This window comes from Apus apus, chromosome 4 (assembly GCF_020740795.1).
Source record: "Apus apus isolate bApuApu2 chromosome 4, bApuApu2.pri.cur, whole genome shotgun sequence".
In the NCBI taxonomy this organism is placed as follows: Eukaryota; Metazoa; Chordata; class Aves; order Apodiformes; family Apodidae; genus Apus; species Apus apus.
Window position 1 is genome coordinate 96,661,890 of NC_067285.1, and position 24,644 is coordinate 96,686,533.

The window sequence follows — 24,644 nt, forward strand, 5'->3', positions numbered from 1 at the left end:
TTATGGCGAGGACATTGTCAAGCTGTGGAAGGCCCAAAATTTGTGATGATAGATATTTGTGAAACCTGAAGAAAATTGAAATGTTTTCTGGAGGTTAAGAAAGGTGCAAAGGAAAGGGGCTTTTGTTTGCGTTTCAGCAGCCCTGTGCAGCCTCTGGCTCAGCCCAGTGGCTGGGGGTCTGCAAAGGAAGATTCCCAGGAGAATAAATGAACTTAAAAATGAATTTTTATTTTTATTTTTTTAATGTCTGATTAGTAAATAAACAGTTTGCGTGACAAATAGTCAACACTAAAAAAAAACACAAAACAAGCCGAACTCATTCTAACAGTCATAAACTTTATGAATTTTAAATGTATCACAGTATAATTTTTTTACAGGGGAGAGTCGCTACAGCTAAAAGCATACTTAAAAATTAATCTTTTGTTTGTACTGAAACAATACTTCCAAGACAACAGTGTTGGATTTTTATTTTTTTTTGTCACTGCCTTGAAACTTTGATTTCCTAAATGCAATGAGTTTGGATTTCTAAGCTAATCTGAGATAAATGCTATAATGAGTAGACTTTCTCTGGTAGGATTTTTTTTTTTTTTTTAATTTGATAAACAAAGCCAGATGATATTTTAAGGAGTTGATGGGGAGATTAAACTGGGGTGGCTTAGTCACACCCACTCAGTGGGGTGAAAAGTGGTGCTAGGTTAAGGAGTGATGAAGAACATCAGAAATAAAGCCTGGCCTTGCTCTGGGTGTATGGCTGGCAGCTCTAGGCGCAATGTACAGAGAGCAAGCTCAAGCAATTTATTTATATATATATATTTAAATGTCTTTGGGACAATTTTTTTCTGGTTTGGGGTTGAAATACTTATGTCCTGCTGAACCCATTTCTGCATTGCTGAACCTGAGCTCTGAAAGAGCTCAGCAGTGAGTATGGTAATGAGCCCATTTCTACCAAAATGGCCTGTATTATTATTCATGTTTATTGGCTGCAGAGCGGTACAGGAAGCACTTTTCAAACAGATATACTGAAATATTTTCTTTTAAACAGACCCAGCAGCTATTTGTATGTCCTTTGCTTGAATCCACACCCCAGATGCAGTCTTAATTATAATGACAACAAATTAGACAATTATTGCAGTATGTGAAAAAAACACTTTTGGGAAAGGCATATGAGAATACTTTGGGTAGTATTAGCAGTTCCGCTATACTTTACATCTAATTAGGGCTGTTCCACTGTGCCACCAACCCTCTGTCATTACCCTGCGAACTCCCCGGCTGCAGCGATGCATTTGCTGGACCAGTGGTAATGTGTCAGACCGCAGTCACACTTCCCCAAATCTTTTCATATGTGGATCTTTCGTGCTGACCCTTTCGTTCCCCTGCCTTCCCCTCACCCCCCTCGTTTCTCCCCCACCCGTGGTGTGACATTTTCTTCATGACAGTCTGTCTCCGAACTGCACTTGCTGCTGCCTCGGTAAAGGCTTACAAAGAGAGTGTAACAGCCAGTGGCCAATCGAGTTTGTGCAAGCTCCATCAGCTATGGATGAAACATCCACGAGAGAGAATAAGGACTTAGAAGAAAACTGGATAAAAGGGCTGCGACGGGAAGCTAGCTGGCAGGTTAGTGATACAAAGACATATGCTTGCAAGTGGATTAAATCTCACCACTAAAAATCTCTGAACTTTTTAACCTAAGCATAAATGAACATGTATGTTTATTTGTAACAATGCCTGAAAGCATATTCCCGTGAGAGCAGTTATCATTATCCTCTTATTTTCTTGAAAAGAATAGTTATGAGATTCCAAAGCCATGTGTTCCAAATTGCAGGATGACTAAATAGTTTTATAAATCTGCAGACATTATTAAATGTACACTTGCTTAATGAAAGGTCCTTGCAATAACAAGTTGCAGGTGCATGCTATAATAGCAAAGGAAATATGTGGCTCATGTCTATATATATGCAAGTTTATTCCTTTAAAAATATAATTAGCCACCTGTCACCCTGTTACTTAATTGTGTCATAGTAACTGTACCAAGGGGTTTCTTTTAGTGTCTTTAAATAAGGCAACATCTTTAAATGCACAATGCTTGTTTTCTTTATTATACTGGACTCACAATAGATGTGTATGCGATTCAATCCAAAAGCAGGCAGTTTTCATTAAAGTGTGCAGAGCAATAATGTTTACATTATGCAGTACCTTTCTGGAGTTTGCAAAATTAGATACCATTTCAGACCTGCTAAGCCCCACTGAGTGGTTGTGATTGCTCTACATTACATCCTAAGCATCGTCTCTGCACTTTTTTCTGCTCTATTGCATTTTAATTAGTCAATCAACAATATTCAAGAGATGTGTCACCAAGTTATTTCTTTTTTTCCCCCTTGCTGCTTCTTGTAAGGGATTTTTAAAGATTATTACTATTATTATTATTATTATTATTATTATTATTATTATTATTATTATTATTATTATTATTATTATTATTATTATTATTTTGGTGATGCCATTCTACAAAATTCAGATAAAGTGGTGGTTTGATTTGTTCCTATCAGGTGAAGCTGTGTGTGAGTCCCAGCTTGGTAGGAGTTACTGCAGCAGTCTAAACACTACAAGGGATACTCCCTTTCCCCAGAAGAATAGCTGGTTTAGCTTGGTCCCCTCCACATAACTTTGCTCTAGAAAAGAAAATACACATCTCTATCTAGAGGAGCATGAATCGCTGTGTAATACTGCATGTGGCTTGAGTCATGGTGCCTTTCTGATCGTCTGGATGTATCACTGATGAAACAAAGTATACAATTGAGATTTGTGAATGTAGAAGCCAATTGATCCTGCCTCTCTATGTTGCTGTGGAAGCAAGTGTGTGAAGGTGATGGAGAGGAGGTGGTCACTGCGCAGGCACAGTGTGGGAGACCGCCACTGCCTCAAAGAATTGGGCTCCACAAGTGGGTGAAGGAGTGGAAGACCTGGAGGAGATGAGGGAAAGGCAGGAGGATAATTGAGACGGGTGATGCATCTGCACCTGGTCTGTATATCCATTTAATTGACCTAGAAGTTTGTTCTTCGGCTTACCTGGTTTGTGCTGTTTGTGCCGTGTCAGATCAGTGAAGAGTGAGCTGGAAAAACATGGAAGCAATTTTCCTGTGGTACCTATCTGGAAACCAAGCATGCTGTGTGCAAGACTTAATTTCCAGACAAGCAGCTTCTGCCTCCTTTTTGGCTGAGAATGTGTTGCACCATTAATATAGTAGTATTGCACCATTAGGATAGTAGTGGCAGTATGGTAAGGGGAGAAGTCTCACATGCTGTAGGTGCAATACCTACAGTCCTGAAATGGATAAAAGTAGGACCTTATCTCTGAGCAGTGTGCCCTGGTACCCCTGCATGGGTCCGCTATTGTTCTGCTCCTTCCCAGGAAAAAGTCCTGTCTCAATTGGCTTCCCTTTGGCTGGAGCATGGGGGATGGCTGTTGCAGGTTTTTTACTCTGGGACTGCAACCCCGTTACATGTGAGTGAGATTTTCAGAGAAGCCCCTGGGAAAGGGTTATCCAGTTGTCACTCAGATTGTAACTTATCCTGTATTTCTTTACACTGCAAGGTCTTTAGAAGTCCCAGGGTAGGGCAGAGCATCAGTCTTGAAAGGAGCTGATACAGAGTTGAGTGCTGCAGAGCCAAAGCTCCTCTTCAGTTCTGTCTGCTGGGGAGCTCCAAGGTGATGGCGTACATCCTTTCTTCTTAAATGGGCCAAGTTTTTTTAGCACTAGGCCCTTATATCCAGATTTAGACTCCTAAATAAGTGTCCTGATTTTACAAAGTGCTTAGTATCCTGGGAAACCAACAGATGTTTCAGTTTTCATGGGCTCCAACATTCAAGACCTGTGCTTCAGACTGTGTGATAGTGGTGGTACCTGTCATGTGGTCCTGGGGCAGCAGCCAGGTTGTGGTTCTTGGCTGCAGCTGAAGGTTGTGAACTGTCTTTGAGAACATATGAAAGCACCTTGAGCTGTGGTGCAGTCACAGCTTCAGCTGTATATGCCAGTGAGCTGAGGGACCTGCTGACCCACAGTGGCGCATGCAGGGGGCCACAGAATAGGAGAGTGGTCCTGGTGCCATGCAGCGAAAGTGGCAGAGTGGCCAGTTGTGCAAGTCTCCTCGTAATGAGAGACTTGGCATTTCTGACTTAGCACTTTGAAAAATTGGGCTGCTTATTTAGCAGGCTAAATATAGGTTAAGAAGCCAAGCCTGAGCATCCTGTTTTAAAAATTCTGGCAATAGTCATCTCCTGTCCTACCTTTCAGCCAGCGCAGCGCACTCGTCATGCTGTGAGAGGTCTGCGTGGTAGCCCCATGCACATGAATAAACATCAGTTTGCAAGTAAAAGAAGAAAGAAGCTTACAATATTTCTTTCAAGAGGATATACAGTTTGGAAAAGGGATTGCATTCTGTGTCCAAAAGGAGTCAGTTTTCTATTAAGTAAAAAAAAAAAAAAGAAAAAAAAAAAGCAATGCTGAAATTACAATTCTGTTTTTATCACTTAGCTTTAACATCTTTATCTTCTATTGTTCTCATCATCTCAGACTTTGCTGTAGTGGTCTAAATCTGGTTTTGATTTTTCATGGAGAAAAGTGGTCTTTCTTGCTTCTCTTAGCAGACCTTCAGAACAGGTTTTCAAAACCTCCTGTAATCCCTTTTCCTGATGTTTCCTTGGGAACAGCTTTTGACATCCGACAGATCTATAGCTGTCACAAAGCTGGCACAGTTTTACCAGAGGCCAGGCACATATTTGGGTGACCGCAACTGTGAGGGTAGACTAAAGGTTAAGAAATCTATAAGGGTGTGGATGTCAATATTTAAAGAAAAAAAGTCCTGCATATTTATAGAGACAAATGGATTTTCCTTCGCATTTACACATCTAAGGAAATTTGTGCTCTCAGAGATGCCAGTGTAACTCCAGTTGATTTAAAGGAGAATTTTTCTTCTGCAAATGAGAGCAAACAGTAATCCAAAATGTCCTGAGAAAGGAGCAGTGTACCGATCCAGCAACTTGTCGGAGCCATGTATGCCTCTGCTGACACACTGAGATCTTGAAAGCCACAATTTTCTTCCTAATTGATGGCTCAATCAGAGCATGACCTCTGTCTCAAGCTTACTTTAAGCTTTGTCCTTGATACAATGAGTTACTGTATAGCCTAAAATACACTGCCTGTACTGGGGAGGAAGGGATATAGAGCAAGAAATGTTTAAGTCACTCCAGAATCATTTGGGATCTTTCATCAAGATAGGCATGCAGTTGATGAAAAATAGACATTTTGTCAGAGCCTTCAGCAGTTTGGTGATAATTTCCTACAGGATAATAAAAGCAGACATGCCTTGCCATTTTCATTTAATTTTTAGGTCTCATATACATTTGTGGGGAGTGGGAGTAATTCAGCTGAAATGAGATCTTACCAGCCTTCAGTAAAGCTGGAAACAGAGCAGCTCATAATATAAAGTGCAAGAGACATGATAACCTACCCTCTCCTTTGCACTATGGTCCCATCGAGTTAATATTAATTGGAAAAGAATACTGGATAATTGCTGTGTATATGTGGATTATATATGCAGGCTTTTATCTGTTCATCTATGTGGGCATGTGCATGCACATCTTCAAGGTAAGGTAGTGCTGAAAATGGAGTATTTTGGAAAGGGAGATTTAGAAATTCTCACCTGAAGTAATAAGTAAGATTTGCATGTTATTTCCTGTTCAGTCTAGAGTAGCCATTCTTAAACCATGTAAAATTCCCAATTCCTAATTTAAGAAGTATTTAGCTCTTTCAAATGTCCTAACACAATACAAAATTTTAAGCTGTCGAATTCTGGAGTTTTGCTTCTTTTTCTTTTCACAAGGACATGAATGCCATTCTGTGATGATGGAAACACAAGCAAAAGAACCCGCAGATTAATTTGAAAAAGATACGTGTTTTGATTGACCACAGTGCTGATGGCACTGTCCTGTGTTGCTGATAGCCAAAAGAGGGCTATTAAACAACCAGGGATCCAGGCATGGAATATAATCTGTTACTTCTTATATTATTCCACAAGTCTTCCCTGTGTTCCTCCCCAATACTGGAGGTGAAAATACTGGAAAATTTGGTGGCGATGCTCAAAGCGTGCAAGATTCAGGTGTAGTAGATCTCATAGCACCATTGTACTGCATTTGCTCTAAACACTCAATTCCTTCAAAAAGTGAAGTTGAAGGATTTTTATTATTTTATTTTCTTTTTTCTTCCCCCGCCCCGCCCTTAAGGGAGGAATGGTTACAATTGAGTTATCCTAGACAGATAACTTCTGAAACTCTATTTTTTATTGTCCCCCAAGTATTGTATTTTCAAGTCATCATAAAAAGATGTACCGCCGGATTAATTTTTAACCTTACCAACATTGTCACAAATTTCAGTATTTAAGGTATGGTGTGAGGTTCATGGCTGCAGAGCTCTGCGGTGAGTTCCCCAGGTGTGGGTGGGCTGGCTGGACCTCCACCCCTCTTGAGTTACTGTGTGCAACCTCAAAGGAGATTCTGGAGGTCTTACAAAATAATCAGCAACCAAACACAGGCTGGAAGTTTTTTATCAGTTCTGCCTACAGTTTTTGTTTTTATTGTTGTTTTACTTGATTTCATGTATTTACAATATATGCATGGTGCTTCAAAGTGTGATACTAACGTAGGAAGTTGTTATCTGGGAGCATTTGGGAGAAAATGCAGCATTTTGATAGAGGCTGTTAATGAATGGCAGTGCTGTTATTTCTTAGGGCTGTTATACTCTGGTGCTGGTGTTTGGCTGTCTGTTACCTGAGCACTTCCTGACCTTTGCTCAACTTGCCAGATTAGATGTAGCACCATTAGGCACTGGTGTTTGGAGGGATGGATGAGTTGTTCTCTCTCCAGAGTACTGGCAACGATTAGTCCATCTTCACATGTGAGGGGTAGCCCTGTACCACAAGGACAAAATTATTTGCCTTATTTTCATCACACCTGAGGAAATGTTCTTGCCTCGATACTCCTCATGAAGCACAGCGGAAGGGGAGTATTGCCTCATGAGACAAGACAGTGTCAGTCCTTCTGAAAGCTGGGATCAGGCACGTAGCAGTAAGAAAAGAGATAGATGCACCAGGATAGTACAAGGTGTCTTTTTGATAATAAAATACCTAATTAGTGTAAAGAGAAATAGGACCAATGTGTGATATTGTATGGACTGTAGTTTTAGAAATCAAACGCTTCAAGTCCAAACTGAGGGAGAGGTTCTACCAACCTCAGTTATTTAATACCCTGTGAAATGCACTGTGCACGCTGTGCTTAGCTGGCTGCTGCTCAGTGCTTTAAGTCTGTTCATAACCATTCACAGCACTTAAGATCTAAAGATACACTCATCCTTTGATAGGACAAGGTCAATTATTCTCAATTTATTGCCAGTACCAAAGTGTTTATGCAGTTTTATTTGTAAGCTGGGTTTATTTTTTTCTAACATTAAAGACATTTGATAGTAAAAAAGGCATCTCCTTTGAAGATTACTTGTTCTATGACATATTTCAATTTAAAAATGTGCATGCATGTATTCATATAAATGATATAAACTCTATCTTTTGCTTTCTGCAGGACCACTCTTAGCTTCTTTTTAACCTGATAAATGAATGTTGTGCTATCCTGAGCTACGTATGTGAAGAGTACTGATGTGCAGACTCCTGGGTCTGAAAATAATGTCATTTAACTAGCTGCCTTTTTTTCACTGGGTAATCGGTTTAGGTCTTAAGGCCCTTCAAACTTTGTGTTTCTCCACTACGCTACTAGGATGAGCACGCAAAGCCACCTTTAATGCTTTCAGCTTTTAATACTAGTACTGTGCCACCAATATCTATAGAAGGGCAGCTTCGTTTCTCCAAAGCCTGGGGAGATACAAGTAAGTCCATCCCTGTGTAATGAACTTCTTAAGCCTGTGCCCAAGAGAAGCCTGTGCTAACTGTCTGGCCTGATAAAAATGAGCTACTGGTTTGCTGATGGAAACCTGTGGGCTCCCTGGCTAATGCTGTGCTGGAGCTTTTGTTCTGTACCTACTCAGCTCTTCTAAAACTTTTTACTTTTGGCAAAGGGTTTATTTGACAACTGACAAAAATAATCAAATAACTTTTTTGACTGCTGTTTGAATAACATATCGTCTATTTATTATTCTGTCAAAATCTTTAAGGAAACATCTGGAAAAAGAGAGTATTTCTCAGACAGAAGTGTTTTACATTTAAACCATATTTACTAATTCATATGAAAGTGCTAGTTGCCATCACTTACCCACCTCTCTGGTGTTATCACGGTTTAAATGTTCCCTGAAGGCTTCACACTATGACTGATCTGCTTCGTCTCAGATTTGGGGTAATTATATTCCACCTCTGGAGTCAAGTAGTTGGTGCCTTAAAAGAAATGTTCACCTCCATCTTCCCAGGTTATCTCAGGCAGAGTTTAGCCTGTTTACATCTCTGCTAATTTAGCCCCTTACTTGCATAGTAAATTACTCCCAGGCATGCTTGAAAGAGGTGGAGGAATTATTTTTAAATGGAAAAAAAAAAAAAAGAAAAAAATTCAGGTGTGTGGCTGGTCTTTAAAATATGTTCCAACATATTTCAGAAGGGAGTGTGTGGCCAACATAGAGCTCAGAGTTCATTAAACTTCTGGAATTCATGCATGTTCTTACAAATAGTGCTGTTGTGTTATTTTTAAATACTTCTGACCAATGAATCATCCCTCTCTCAATCCTGTCTCCCATGACTGTTCGGCGTGGAATTCAGCACTTGTCTCGCTGTGGCTCATCCTTTCTGTTTTTCACAAGCTCTGAATCTCACTCTGAGCTGGGAAGGAGAGCAGTTGGTCAACAAGGCACCATTGACATCTGCTCCTCCTTCCAGCAGATGCCAGGGTGCTGCTGTCACAGGACCCACCTCAGCCCTCATCCATCCCCAGACCTGGGGCTCTAGGAGAGCGGTGTCACCTGCCACGGCTCAGCCACCACCAAAGTGACAGGTAGCTGGGGACCCCTCCAGATGCCTCCGCTTCATCCTTCCTCCTCCCCACCCACCTTCTGTCAGATACTAGAAAACTGTAAACTTGGCTTTTGTGACTCTGAGAAGACTCCTCTTTTCCGGCACTAGTGGAATTAGGGACAGCCCCCAATTTATGCTAGAAATGACATGCCTAAGTGATCATGTCTTACTCAGCCCGTGGTCTGCTGTAGGAGTGCTGCACTAATTGGAGGACAGGTGGCCTTCAACAGTTTACCTAGCTGACTGAAGGTTCTATTCCCAGGCCTTTTCCTGTAGCTAAACCTGTGACATGTCATCTCCAGGACATGAACAGTGCTGTACTTTTGACCTTTCACAATGTTATCTGCTCTGCTTTGTCCTAAGCTGGTTTTCTTCTAAATATTGCTTCTTGGCAAAATTAGTATGGAGACCTGGAAATTCCAAATGAGCTGATACATCTAATGTAGGCACAACAGTATATTGTATCTGTTTGTTTTTTTGTGGTAAAGTCATCAAATAGTAGTTATTTCTTATATCTTGATTTAGATTTCACTCCAAAATAATGGAGCAAAGGAGGTGATGCTTCATACTCCACATTTCGATTTTTTAATAGGAAATAAAAAATATTTGGGAAATTGATTTTTCAACTAATAGCCTGAATTATAGGAGCTGATAAATGTGAGATTAATAGCTAAGAAAGCAGTCATTTCAGAGGGATAATTTAGATTTTTATCATTTATTAATCATAAAAAGTAAACCTGCTGTATAACTAATTTTAGTTTTATCAAGAAGATGAATTGTTCCAGCTAATGAATGTATAGATATTCTATGCCAAAGGCATTCATAGGAATCTGTTAATCATTTAACTGTGTCATGGCATATGCTTTGTCTCCATAAACCAATTAAAACATATAACTTCTACTGAAATGTGTGTTGGTCTTCAGTGCCTACAGGAAAACAGGGCAGCATTTGTCTTAAAATATGCTTCAATATTGCAGATAGAAAATTTAATGGGGATAGTGTCTCCAGGTAGGGAACATTGCTGGGCTGCCTGTCCCACCGCTTTGTGAAGGTGATGCCTTTTGCAGCATTTCAGGGAGCTGATCCTACCAATACTGATCATTTATGCTAAGAGGAGGGCTTGTGAATGCTCTCACTCTACTCAGCTGGGAGTATTCTCCTGCTTAGGTTGAAGCATAAACACGTGAAAATGTGGCTTAAATCCATAACTGATGGGGAAAGACCTTAGCAATCGCAAACATCAGTGGTTATTTATAGCAGGTGAAGGAGATCAACTTAGACCTGGGGATGGTTGTGACGAATTTTAAGAGCAATACATATTTTTATTTTGAAGGGGATGGCCTGTAAAATGGGAAGAAAGGCACTTTGTTGGAAGTTACTTGTGTTGTGGGTCTGCGTGCAGCTGAGTGGTACTACAGCAGGTTGGAAGGGGCACTCTGCAGGTCTTTTATTCCTGAAAATATAGGAGGCAGTTTTCAGCATTTTGTCTTATTTCATGCCTATCATGAAATATTTGGCTCATTCTTTGCCACGTTCAAGAAGAGTCATTGTTTTTCTTCTAATTTCACAGACCCTGCAATTGCTGTTTTGCAGACTCTCCCTGTTCAACGGCACAGCAGCATTTTGGGCTTCTAACCCCTGGTGCAAGCAGACCCTGCTCTTGATGGCTGTCTCAGCTCCTAAAGAGCACATCAGGGGACACAGGGCAGGAAGCAGCCTGTGGGACAGGTGGTCTCCTGTGAGAAAGGTGCTGATGCGCTGCTGAGAATCATAGAATGGTTTGGGTGGGGAAAAAACAACAACTTTAAGACTGTGTAGTCCAACAGCCCTTAATGGGCAGGGACACCTCCCACTTGACCAGGTTGCTCAAAGCCCCATCCAAGCTGACCTTGAACACTTCCAGGGAGTGGGCAGCCACAATTTCTCTGAGCAACCTGTTCCAGCATCTCACCATCCTCATCATAAAAAATTTCTTCCTTAAGTACAAGCTAAACTTACACTCTTCTAATTTAATTGTTATAATGTTGCTAGACCTGCTTCCTTCAGCTGTGCAGAGCATCCTGTTTTCACAGGGCTGCTGCTGGCACTTTCAAGAAGAGGGGATTAAGCTGTGACATCCAATGTGATTTCTGCATGGTCTAACCTGGGATTTCACTGTGCCTCAGGTGCCTTCATGCCAAGTGGAGCTGTCCTCTTCCTATCTCTTACTTGTCTGTCTCGTATATTTAGGACAATCTCTTTCCCTTTGAAAACCTTTTGAGACGAGGACTGTTATGTTGGACTTGTGTAAGAAATTACCTCACTTGGACTTACTCTTGGCAGGGGTTTAGTGGTGCTGCTGTAATACAAATAACAGCGCTGATTGCTGCTGGAGATTTTCCTGAGGATGGCATATGCAGTTGAACCAAAGCTAGAGGTTAGAGGCTAGTAATTGCACTCACGGTTATTTTTAGTGCACCCTTTTTTAAAATGGGTTTTTATATTTAAGGAAATTACAGCTTTCTGGAAAACTTCAGAACTGTGACAAAAAATGAGAGGCAAGAAGATGTTTAAATTTGAAGGCTGGATTTCTATATTCTGGTCATTCAAAGCTGTTTGTTTCATCTCCTTTCACCCATTGAGGTGAATAAAAGAAAAGTGTGAATGTGTTTAGGTTTTATTCACTGCATTGTTGTAATGTCAAAGCACATACAGATAGAGACAAACAAGAAGAGGAGGATGGAGAAATCAAAAGACAACAGACACTTGAATAACCAATTCTAGCTAATCCAAGTCTAAAAGACATTTTGTTTGGCTGGCTAACAACCTATACATTGCTATACCACCTATAATATGTTATTTTATTTATAACTTTAATACCTAATCTGTAGGCAACATTATGGGTGAAGCACTGTTGCTAAAAGAGAAGGAAAAATTATAGTTATTGCTATAATAAACAGCTTGAGAACATCTTTTTATAAAGATTGCAGTAGTACAAAAGGAAATAGCATTAGATTGCAACATCAATTATTTAGAGCAACGTCATTATATTCATTTTTTTCCCTATTTCTTTTCTTAGTTCACTCTTCCCAGCATCAGGTTTCTGGAGCCACAAAATGCCTGCTTGGGTCAAAAGTCCACAGCTTTCTGATGAACCAGCTTTTGAGACGGGAGTATGTCCTTGAATGGACAAGGCAGAGGTTCTCCAAAGGAGGAGGTGAGGGGGTTCCTGAGCACTCCCAGCATCACTCTCGTGCAGCTGTGGCTCTGCTGTAAGGGAGAGGTGCCAGTGGCCTGAGGTTTTCTGGGACTTTGAGGAAAATAGTAATTTTAGGCCATCTTGCCCTAGTTTTAGCAGGCTTCTGGGAATAAGAAAGGGAAAATGGATCTTTGTAAAGGCTTAAAGAATGTTGCTGAGAGGGAGGGGGTGAAATCAGGTCCTTATGGAGCACTGAACCTGGTTTATAAATGGAGTGAGGAAATGTAAGTCATATCGCACTTCTAAATTTGGGGCTTTTGTATGGATATTACTTACTTAACTGAAGACAGAACCTTCTCTGAAAAAGAAAATGCAATTGTGCCAGGCAGGTAGGATTGCTCAGGTTTCATTAGAAGTGAAGGTAAAGGCAAGAAGTAATAATAAGAATAAAAACATATTTTTTTTTTCCCCATTTTCTTTTAAATTCTGTCCGTATGTAAGAATTACTTCAGGAAATAGTGAGTACACACTAGTAGGCACATGGGTTGAGAACTTCACACTTCTTGGTTATATTAAAGTTTGGAAACAATGCTATGAACGACCCACTCAGCAATAGTTTGCTTAGTGCAAGTAAAATCTTTGGTGGCACAAACCTCATAAAAATAAATGATATGATATATAAATGCTGAGTGAATACACATAAACTGTGAATACAGTTAGGATAGCTGCCACTTCTTAAAGGTCAGTAAAGCATAGCATTAAACGGTGCATTTTGTGCTCCCAGACACGTAACCCATGATAAATTTTATGCAGTACATTTCTGAAATATCTACAGACACATTTTCTTCAATAATTCACAGTCCTTTCAAAGCTTTTTTTTTTTTTTTTCCCCATTTTGACAATCAATAGCAGGATGTAGTGTCTATAAAAATTGTTGATACTGGACTTCCACGGTCAGTTTAATTGGAGGACAGATGATGTTAAACTCCCACAGCAGCTGACCTGTCCCCAAGCCCTTCCTTTCAGCTTAAACTCAGGACATGCAAGCCCAGTCTGCAGGATACGTGCTGGACCTTTAGCCTAGTGCTCGAACCATTTTGTCTAGGAGAGGTTTTTCTTTTTGTCTCCCTTTGCAAGGTGTTGGGTTCCTAAAGCAAGTGTAGGAGGACTCAATGCATATTAGTACGAGATATTTGGTGGGAAATGTCATCCCTACGACACGACTTTTTCCTGCTTCTGTTTGCTAGTGTAAAGTCAGCAAAAGCAAATTAGCTGGCAGATTTCAATGGAGACTGTTACCAGCATCCTCTGCCAGATAGCATGCGGAGTGCCAGATTAGAATTGATTTCTCAATAAAATTGAGTTCAGCCTCCTCAACATAATCTAAGACAGAACGACAAAATCTCTCTCACTCACTTTTTAATTTTATTATTTTTGGTCAGTTTTGTTCTTGGATATTTTGCTGCCGTAATTGTTTGTGATTATCATCTTCCTCGAATCTTTTCCCTTGTCCAGGGGAGCAAAACCTCATCTGCTTTTATAAGCAATTCAGGACTAAAGTAAAAGGGAAAGGACGTCTTCGCATCGCTTCCTTCACCCCTCCTTGCACTCTTAAGTCTCTTCTGGCAGCAGAGCCAGGAGCACAAGTTCCCTCTCCGTGCTGTGACTCAGAGGCTGAGAGCACAACAAGCTGTTTACAGTCCCATCCTCATTTCTCCTTCCCACTCACAGCACGTTGCTTTGGGAACCACCAACCAACCTAATTAAAACAAATTTTTCCTATTGCGGGAGCAATTCCCCAAATGCTCCGCCTTGCCAGAATCATGCTGTGTCTGCTTGGTTTGCTACCTCCATCCAGCTCCCAAAGAGGCTCATCTTACTGTAAAAAAAATCAATGCCTTCTAATGTGGCTTTAATTCTTAAATTCAGCACATTTATCACACATACTTCTAGGTAACTTCATGTAATATGTGGAAGTTAAAAAAAAGTCTTCTTTTTAAAAGACGTGCATAGTGACTTTTGAAATGTTAGGAAAGCCTGATACATGACCCCATAAGAGAGCTATTCAGAATTAAATAAAGCAGTTATTTAAGTGTGGAGGTGCAGGTGGAAACACAAGATGGCAGCACTGGAAGCACTGCAAAAGGTCTGAAAGTTTAACCACCACCTAGAATTTGCTGGTTTGATTTCTGCTGCAGACAAGGCACTGCACCCAGTTGTTATACTAGTGCAGTCATATAGGCTTGCAAGGACAGCAAGATTTCAAGGTGTTAGGATAACTGTCCTCCAACAACTTGGACCTGTTTCTCACCCCATGTAAAGTCCAGCAGCAGAGCTCAGTTGAGGCTGGATGGCTCCCACTGTTCCAGAGCACTGAAATCTCCCACCCTTGAGCTCATTCACTTGAAAGAAAAGATAATATGACTTTGAAAAGCCCCCCCTGATGCAATTGAAAAAACCTGTGTTTGAAAGTGTTCATCTGGTGTCAGTTGGGTGCATGTAGTTTTTAGGTTTAAAAGGCATTTGATGATGCTGACCCTGTTTTGGCAAAGGCAGAGTTTCTGAGAAGTGCTGAGCAACATGGTAGTTTGATTCTAGTATGAGCCAGAAATGAATTCCATTGACATCAAGGTGTGAAACATAGGTATAAAGCCACCAAGTGGCTGCTAAAACCCATGGAGAGAGGAAGTGCTTGTGCTATGAGCTTTCCGGTGTTTGACTGGACTGTATGATTGATTTTAAGTATGTAAACAATGCAGAGGAAATGCATCGGACTAGTAATATACCTAATCTACAGTGTAGTCTTAAATACCCAGAGGCTGATGAAACATCAGAGCTGCTTGCACTCTCAGCCAAAAAGCTGTGATGGAGTACGCGATGGAATAACTGAAATACAGACTAAATAAATGAAAGAACTGTTATTGGAGAGGAGGACTGCTGTTTCCAGCTGTTTCCAGCTGCAGAGTGTGAGAGTGAGAGTTTTTTTCAAGGGAGAGATTGTCTCTTCTGGGTGCCTATGCAGACTGACTGGTGGATCGTGTGGGTGATGGCTGTGCATTCTAGGGTTGGTAGCGGTCATGAATGAAATGATAATTTCAGGTGAAAGAGCTGGGATGTCCGGGTCCTCAGCCACCTCTGGAAGATCCTGTAGCAGACCTTTTATGCTCCCAAGCTCTTACCAGTTACCTTTTGTCCAAGATCCCCCTTAACTGCTTTAATCAAAGGCTAGGAAGGACCAAGTGTATCCATTAGCAAGCTCAGAGATCCCCCTCATACCAAAGGATTTGGTCCTGAGATCTCTACTGAATACTAGCACAGGTTTGAGGCTTGCTCTGCACCTATTCATTATTCTTTGGCTGGAGAGAATATATGGATTAACTAATACTTGAGAGAAGTCTTCCTGGCAGTTGTTGAGCCTCGGAATGCTGGTTCTCAAGGCTGTCTTCACAAGGGTGTTAGTCCCACCTTTTGCCAGTCGGTTGAAATTGCCCTCTATATTTATTGTATTAAAAAAAAAAAAAAAAGAGACAGAGAAAAAGAACAACAAAAAAAATCAGGAGAAAAGGGATTTATAAGGGTGGGATTTGGTGACTGAAAGCTTATCCCATAGAGAGTGTACAGTGGGATGTGTAGGGTACAGCAGCAGAGAAAATGAAAAGTGCTAGGTCATCCTGTCCTCTTCTCAGGCATATGCATATCCCCTTGGTAGCAGAGGTTTATTTGCAGGAATGCTTTGTCCCTGAGTCACGCTGGTTGGGGAGAGGCTGTTATATATGCAAAAAGAAAAAGAAAGTGTACTTGGGTGCTTTGTCTTCTAGAATTTTCACTATTTCCCCAAACTAGCTATTTTTGGTGAGTAGGTTTGAACATGTCAAGCAGCATATACACCATTTGCTAAGCATTATTATTATTTAGTGTTTTATTCACTTCTAGTGTATTTTTAGTAAGCATTGGGACTTTCAACCCTTCCTTTGGGAAGCTATTGTACATTCTCACAGATTTCACTGTCAGAGTTTTTACTGATATTTTGTATTTTCCTTTCCTTAGTTGCTGCCTGTTACTTCTTGTGTCCTCTTTTTACCTAATTATAAATGTTACAACATCAAATTAGGAAAAATATCAGGGGAGGTTTCACAAGGGTCAGTGCTGATCACAATGTTGTTTAATACTTTCCTAAACAATATATACAGAGCAATACAATTTGCAGATGATGCCAAATTAAGAGGGATCATAAACACAGTGGAAGGCAGAGAGAGAGAGATAACAAAGGGATGTCGAGAGTTTAAAGAACTGTGCAAAAATTAACAAGATGAGATTTAATTTAGATAAAATACAAGGTCATACACTATGGGAGAAAAATACCAACTGCAAAATGGAAGATGCTGGTTAGAAAACAGCAATAATGGTGGTATATTTTACGTTTATGTAGTTTTTTCATGTTATGGAGTCCCAAAGAGCTTTACAAATTAAATAAATTAATACAGAAACTACACATAAGGATTATTTTATTCTTCATGGAGATACCTCCTGTGTTGGTGCAGAATATGACAGCTACTCAACTGAACTCTGCAGTGGTGTGCAACAGTTCAGGACAAATTATTACGGGTCCCCTTGAAATGGCAGTAAAAGTTAACAGAAGCCAGCATTTGTACAGCAGGGCACTGCTTAAAACTGTTCCTCTGATGAAAACTGCCAGAGCTATTTTTTTTAAGCTGCAGATGATCAAGATCTCAGTTTTACATCTGTCTTTACCTTTACTGCAGTAATGCAGAGATAAGCCCACTGAGTCAGGGTGGACGCTGAGAGCATGAGAGCTCATTGTGTAAGACAGTTGGGAAAAGAGCCATGAGCTTTTTTTCACTGGAATAGACAAAGGTATATGACCTATTTATTAAAAAGTATATAATATTATCTGTACTGTTTGAGGGCTATTAATTTTTACCTCGATATGGAGGTTTAACTGAAGGATGTATAAAACTGATGATGGGAAAGCAAGGCACCTGGTGCTGAATCGATGGTTGATGGAAAGGGTGATATGAAGACAGAAGTAATAAATGCAGATGCAGCAGAAGGACAAGATGGGTTAGGATGAATAACACAAGAAGGGTAATAGCAAAGAAAGACTAGGATGGTTCCCTCAATGCCTCTCATGTTGTCCACCATGACTGCATTCTTTGGTGAAGATTCTTTAGATAATGGTATATCAGAAGGATACTGCAGATTTGTGAAGGAATAGTGCTTTGCTTGTTTCCGCTGTCCCTCTCACTAGGCAATATTATGAGGGTGGATACAGGGTTTGATTTTACTCACCTATAGATATTTACATGTTTTGTGATGGAGGTGCATCACAGTTGTGTTTGGGGACATCTAAGGTGGCTCCTTAGAAGCTGATGTAATGTTATTTTCTGAAGGTTCTCATTCATCATGAAGTGGCTGGCTGCACAGTGCCCTTGGTGTGATGGAGTGGTCTGTGCTCTTGGTGCTTGCCCGCCCTAAGACTCTGTGCTAAGGTGAATCCTAGAGGGAGCAGATACTAAGGAGTGTCTGACTAGGAGGTGGCTGGTGCATGCAGCACGCTCATCCTGCTCCTCAGGGAACCAGAATTATTTGCATATCTGGGTCTGATACCTCTGATACAAACTGCATAAACTGAGGTCATTCCCCAGGCGTCACATGTGTCTTATCAAATGGATGTGTCTCTAGTTAGGAACGAGTCAGAGCCCTTTCAGGCATCTCTTTAAAGCACCATTTGCCCTACCAGGAACACATTTCTGTTAGCAGCAGTCTGTGTGTGCGTGTCCCTCCGAATACAGGTTTAGTGCTTTTGCCTGCTTGGCCAAATTGAGAGTTCATTTTTCAGATTTGCTTCTCTGCTTTATTTTTCTCTGCAATGGCACATTGTACCACGTGGCTAAAATCTAGAGGAATTAGAAAGGGGAATTTTCTGAGAAGATTTTGCAGTACCTGTTTGAACCTCTGCTTCTTGAACTTGCCATTTTTTATGTTTCTTCTCTGGTCAGCAAATAAAAAAGAAGTAGAATTTATTCTCTTCCTCCCCTCCACCTCTCAAGTATTTTCTGTGCTCTGTTGGTAAGGGGAAGTTCCTACATTCATTTGATTGTTTTGAGGTCCAGCTTGGATGTGTAACTGCCTGTCCCATGTAACCACGCAAAGACACCTGAAGTTTGGAGTCTTCTTACATTTGGATTCCAGTAGTTACTTAGTATTTTTTGGTGAGCATCACCAGTGCATCCTGTTACTTAGGGGCCAGCTGCTATTGCAGATGTACCTAGAAGGTGGAATTCCCTGTGCCGGATTTTCCACCAGCCTACCCCTTGTGTCTCTCTTCACAACTGTGCAAAATGCCACCTTTGTTCTTCAGCAGCAGTTTTGCATCCATTTTGCGCAGGGATGAGTGACTATAGAGGATGCAAGCTGGTGGAAAATTCACCTTGTGTTCTGCACTCCATCTTAACTGAGGCACGAACCAGCACCCTCATGGTCTGTTGACTGTAAATCTCTTCCTTTTAGATGAGCTAAGAAGGAGCCTTGCCATGGCTAAGCTAGTGTGAATCACAGTAAGCTTACTTCAGCTAAAATAAACTCCCTTTTCCTTCTGAATGCAGCCCTTCTCTTTCTGTGTGGCTGGGTGATGTGCTTATGTGTAGTTTCTCAGCATCCCCATGCTCCAGGCTCCACAAGTCCTGGAAAAATTGGGTGTGGGGTTACTGCTCCCAGGGGGATGCTGGCTTCGAGCACATATAATTCAAAATGGTGTGTTTCAAATAAGTGATCTCTGGAAGGAGGGACTGGATAACAGTCTGTTACGCTTTTAAAGTATATTAGCTCTGTATTCAAAATCCTTGTGGCTGTGCCTGTGTATGGAGTAGCTCCAGGTCTGTGCAGTTTTGAAGACAGCAAGTGCCACCCTTAAAAACTGAAACCTGCTCTTGAGGATCTTTTGAGGGAGCTGTCAAGCCATCATCTCATTACCTTTTTATTATGACTGAACAGTAGTTAAAACTGAAAAGGGAAGAAACCAGGCAGTTGTAGGACAGACTTTTTCTCCCTCGGTGCTGTAGAATCGCCTGCTTCAGTCTGCTGCCATTTTGCTTGAGAGAGCTGGAGCATTTGAATTATGGTGACATCTATTAGAATTCAATTAGTGGTAGTTCACTGACCCAGATTAACATTCTTTGTTAAACTCAAGTCAGTGTATATGTATGCTATTTCCAGGCCAAATGGACCTGCATAGAAAAGAGGCTCCGAATCTCTTGAGTTTGTTGGCAGTGTCTTAGTAACTGGATTCAGAGCACAAGCTTATCTAATGCCAGTGCTTTAGGCTGGCTAATAGAATTGCACATGTCTGTGGTTTGTAGTTAAATGATGCAGAGCTCTGACTAGAGGTGAGTGGGGAGAAGAAGGACGATGGAGGACATGCCGGGGACCTCCCTGCAGCCTCTCGGCTCCTGTCCTGCATTCTGGAGCAGAGGCAGCTGCTGCAAGGTGTTGGACATGGTGGTTTTCTGCTAGGAAAGGCATCTTGGCATGCAGGGTGGTTTGAAATATTTCAGCTTCACTTCTTACTTCAGTCCTTTCATAAGCTCCTGACAACATAAAATCTGCACAGGTACCAGATTGGATGTCCTTGGCTTTGGTGTTGGGGCTGTCATCCACTGAACTTCCCAAGTCCCTGGTCCATGCAGTGCTGGGTTTGTCCAAGTGACTGTGGCACTATCTTGCACAGTGAGGCATGACTGTCATGAAAATAATACCACTGCAGTCAGTAATGCCATTCAGTGTCAGGAGAGGAAACCAAAGGAAAATCCTACTTCGTTCTTTTACCATGGTTTGTCTGTTCAGTGACTTGAAATACTCAAGAGATGTCCATCTAGTTGTGGTTTGTTTTTGTTTTGGTTTGGTTTGTTTTTAAATAGTACATGATATTTACCTAAGTCTGCAATTTGGGTGGAGTTTTTTTGTTTTTTTTCCTTTTGTGACTTAATGCCTCTAAAAATGAGTGTATTGCAAGCTATGTCCAACTGTTATTTCATTTGAAAAGAAAACATGACTTAGCAAACAGTTGTTAATGATTGATTTTTAAAGGGGAAAAAAATCTGTTTAAGGTATTTTTTCACAGACTCTACTTCCATGCTGACATTTACACTAAGACGGTGGGCAGAGACTTGTTAGTCTGGATTCATTCCCATGTGTCCCACTGTCACCGAGCATCTTAGAATAGTTAGCTTTGTGTGTCTTGTGGATATCAGTCATTATATTTCACATTTTAATTTTAATAGTGACTGATGTAGATGTCAAAAAGCATTGAGGCATTTGGGCATTGAACTTACAGATATTTTTTTCTTATTTAATAGGGTTTTGTCTCAAGATACATTTCGCTGTTACAAGACTAAATTCACTCCTGGTGCAAGTGAATGTTTCCCATATGTGTGGATTTGAATTTGACCCGTAGAGAACGAGTGCTTTTTGGAATGCAGTGATTTTCCTTCATTATCTGTGCCTGTTTGCTAACTTAGATATACACATTTTAAATTCTCATACACCGATCCCTTTGAAAAATCAACTAAATACATGTCAGCTTCCATAGAGCACATCTTCCCAATGCTGACTCTGCCTGGTACAAGTTAAAACTTCAGAATATCTCTTTCCAATATACTTGAAGGCATTTACTTATCTGCAGCGCAGATTGCACTTGAAATGCTGAATAATAATTTTTAAGAGCCAAGGTAAACAAGGGTGCAAATGTAAAAGTGGACACAGGATTTAGAGTCTGTGTGGTTTGCACCACTTTTATAGACAGGTGATAAAATTTGCATGCACAAACTCAGTTTTACTACTCAAACAATCAACTAATGCACTTTTGTGCATTAATTGTCCACTTATGTGGACCTTGATGGTGTGCTCCCCACCTCCCCAACCTGACCTTTATCTCCAGGAATCCTGCTCAAGCAATAACCACCAGTGGTGGTTATAATGGGATACATCTGATCATGACGACTGCATCCTGCAGTCATTTTAGGGGAGACAAATAACAACACAGCAGCCAAGGGCTATGGTGGGCAGTGCAGCCACCTTGCCACGGTGCTGGTAAATGTCCTACTCAAGCCAGGTTTGGAGGGGACTGGCATCTGTGGTCAGTTTTCAAATATGACTATGAGTCAGTCATCTTACCCCCACAAACAGTGAAGGGCCCAAGAGCCCCTTGGATTCTCCTGAAAAGACAGTGGACTGTATGCCAGGATCTTTCCTTGAGTAGGGATGCCTCTCAAGGTTATTCCTTAAGGTTGAGAGAATCCTTATTGTGTCAGATACTCAGTAAGTGAATTGGGAATAAGCACTGGAACTTTGCAAATCTTAGTTAAGTGATACAAAGAATTGATTGTGCACATAGAATCCTTTAGACATAGCTTTTCACCAAGTCTGGAACTAGGATTGAATCCAACCACAGCTCGACTCTGTTCCGAGAAGGAGTTTAGAAAGAAAGGGGTCCCTCTCTGAACCTCATGACTTGATTGGAAGGTCTCCCTGACCCCATCCTCCACACAGTAAATAATCAAGTGTACCTTGCCGTGGAATCTAGATGAACCACTGTCAAATTTACTATCAAGTTTTGTTAAATCACTGTTTAAAATCAGTAATCATATTACTGCTTCTCTCTTAGGAGTGAAATGCATCACTCCTTCCCCAACAGTAGAGTAGCTGCCTGCAGAGGTGAGCAAGGAAGCGTCCAGGCCATACTATAAACTCAGATTCCAGCTTGCCCTGCTTGGAAGTGCTAAGTAAAGGAATATGCTTTGTAGCTACAGGTGCTCCAACCTTTAAGGCAGATAAATTTAACTACTTTTTGTTTGCTTCAAGGCATACCTATATAGGCTGCCTCTCTCCTGACAACATGGTGGCATGTTGCAGTTTGGGGACAGCATGTCTTTGGTGGGAAAAAACAACCAGGCCTAACCAGTATTGAATTCAGCATCAAGTTAAATAACACCCTGACCATCCCCCTGCTGGTGCTTTATTTTACACATGTGGGTACTACAATAAAACCTCTGCATCTGATTTCTCAAAAAGCCACCCCTGTAATGTGGAAATGCTGCAAGTTTTGAAAGTGCTTTGGTGTAGTGACCAAGGAGACTCACTGCAGCAGGGGGTGGGGGCTGCGTGGGATTCAGCTCTGTCTCTTTGAGGTCCTTTTTGAACTCTTGTTGGAGATACGGGCTGCAGTCATACCGAGGTACGTCAGAGACTGAATGCCTCTATGGTCCTTGCCGAATGCCTGTTGACCCAATGGGCAGTCTTTGCCCAGGTAGTAAGAGGAGACAAGAAACAGTTGGAAGGATACAGAAGTACAAGGAAGCTGTGAACACATGGGGAAGCAATAAGCATGTTAGGAAGCATGATGGGTGGCAGTAGCAGCTTAACTCTTGCCAGGTTTTTTGTAGGCATTGTAGTAAAGGAGAGAATAAGTGATAGTGTTCTGCTGGAATATCTGCTCATGCTATATGCCTCATCAACCCAGGTAGCCTTGAGTGGAACCTTAACTCTGCAAAACCCTAAAATGTTAATGATGAGCAATGTTTGTGGGGTTTTTTTCCTGGTATCAAATAGTCATATTTCATGCCATCTGTTTAGGATGAAAATAAGGCTAGGTCTTGCTGCAAAGACGGCATCATTCAAAGACTGTAGCTGACCACTGCACTCAGCAGCACAACGTTAGCTCTCTTTTCACATCTCTGTTTGGCCAGTTGACCGCAAAAGCTGTGCAAGACTCCTTCTCCTGTTTGATTTCTCCTTCCTGTTTCCTAGGTATTCATTTCTTCACTGCTGCCATCTGGTATAGGACCCCTTTCATCCTCGGATTCCCCCTCTCTCTCCTGATCAGTGCTAGCAGCCAAAATTCAAATCTGCCGTTGGAGATTTTATTTGTCCCTCCTCCTCTTCTGAGGCAAAGAGGGATGGTACCTGCTAATGCTCTGCTGTAGGTTTCTGTTGCTTGAACTACACATAGATCCTTGGCTAGTAGCATGGCTGTGGTGGTGTACAGAACTTCACTGTAATGTGAAGGCATGTGAAAAGTCTTGAAAATATTACTTTTTAAGAGTTTATTTGGAAATATTTTGTTCTTTGTGTTATGGTTGGATTAGGGATGAATTAGGAGTATGTTTTTGTCTCTGTTTCTAATACCTCAGCATATTCCCATCAACAGAGAAGATGCTGGACATTTGAATTAGTAGAGTTAATGCAGTTCAAAAGACATTTTTGCTCCTAGTTTCAGGCCAGTTTGGAGTATGCAATGATAAAGTAAACAAACATTCTGTGACAGAGTATCTTTTTTGTTGAATTTACATGTGATACTAAAAAAAACAGTGTCCATAGAGTAGGTGAAACAACATTTTAGTACTCTGTTGGCTACATTCCCTTAGTGGTCGATGCAGAGTGCCATTTACTTCATGGTGCAGAAAATAATCTGTTAAAGAAAAAAAATATATGTACGTCTGCAACCTACACTTAAAAAAAAAGCCTTTAGACTAGCAGCATTAGTATGTGACATTGAGACTGGAAAATAAATTGTTTATGTAGTGTTAAATGAAAAGTAAAATAAGGGATAATCAGTCAGCTTATTTCATCATCAAAAACCTCAGGTGATAATAAAATAGTTTGTACATTTTTCTGCTGTACTTGGGTTTAAAGATCTCCTAAGAATTTTGGTATTTGCACCAAAATTTGATGGTCTTGACAGTGTATGAATGTCTCATGTTGGAGTAATTAGTCTGTATTTTAAGTTTATTAGTGGTCTGACTAATGTACTCTTAAAAAGCTTTATTTGGAAAAAAGTCAATATATGAAGCCAATAGAGCTCTTGAGAGTTTGTGCCACAAACACATTCACACATAGAAAATCATGTTATCAATTTTCATTTGACTTTTAATCAATTACAATGACAAAGAGATGATTTGAAGTCAGTTTTCTGTTGGTGCTAAATTAGTGTTTGATCACAGATGTTTACTCTGGTGACTGCTTTCTTTTGCAAAAAGCCATGTAGAACTAGGTTGCAGAGACTGATGCTTCTCATTTTTAGGTGATTAGCATTTTTTTCTCTATTTTGCTGCTTTTAGCAGCATGAAGGATGCACTGCTGCTGGGATATGACTGTGTGGAAACCTCTTAAGATAAACATGGCATTTAGTAATGAAGCCTGGTGTTGCCTTAAAAGTGTCACTTTTTGAACGGAGATGCTTCTTCTCAGTGATCATGTGCTAAATCAGTTTTCAGAACAACAGACTCCTCCATGCCATCTGTCTAGATTTGTAAAATATATGCTAACAATAGCTTTTGACCAAAAGAACATTTTGATTCCTACTTATTTTTAAGGAACAAAAGAACATTTTGCT

At 40.7% G+C, this 24,644-nt stretch overlaps 1 protein-coding gene across 2 annotated transcripts in view; it reads left to right on the plus strand.

Annotated features, from left to right (window-relative positions):
• PPARGC1A (PPARG coactivator 1 alpha) overlaps positions 1 to 24,644 on the plus strand; it is a 371,513-nt gene that overhangs the window by 197,555 nt on the left and 149,314 nt on the right. The window contains exon 1 of one of the 2 annotated variants that reach the window (XM_051616632.1): positions 1,570 to 1,614. The exons of the other annotated variant lie outside the window; for it this stretch is intronic. The gene's annotated coding sequence lies outside the window, so the exon portion shown is untranslated. Of the gene's footprint in view, positions 1 to 1,569; positions 1,615 to 24,644 lie in introns of those variants that run through there. 2 annotated transcript variants of the gene reach the window in all.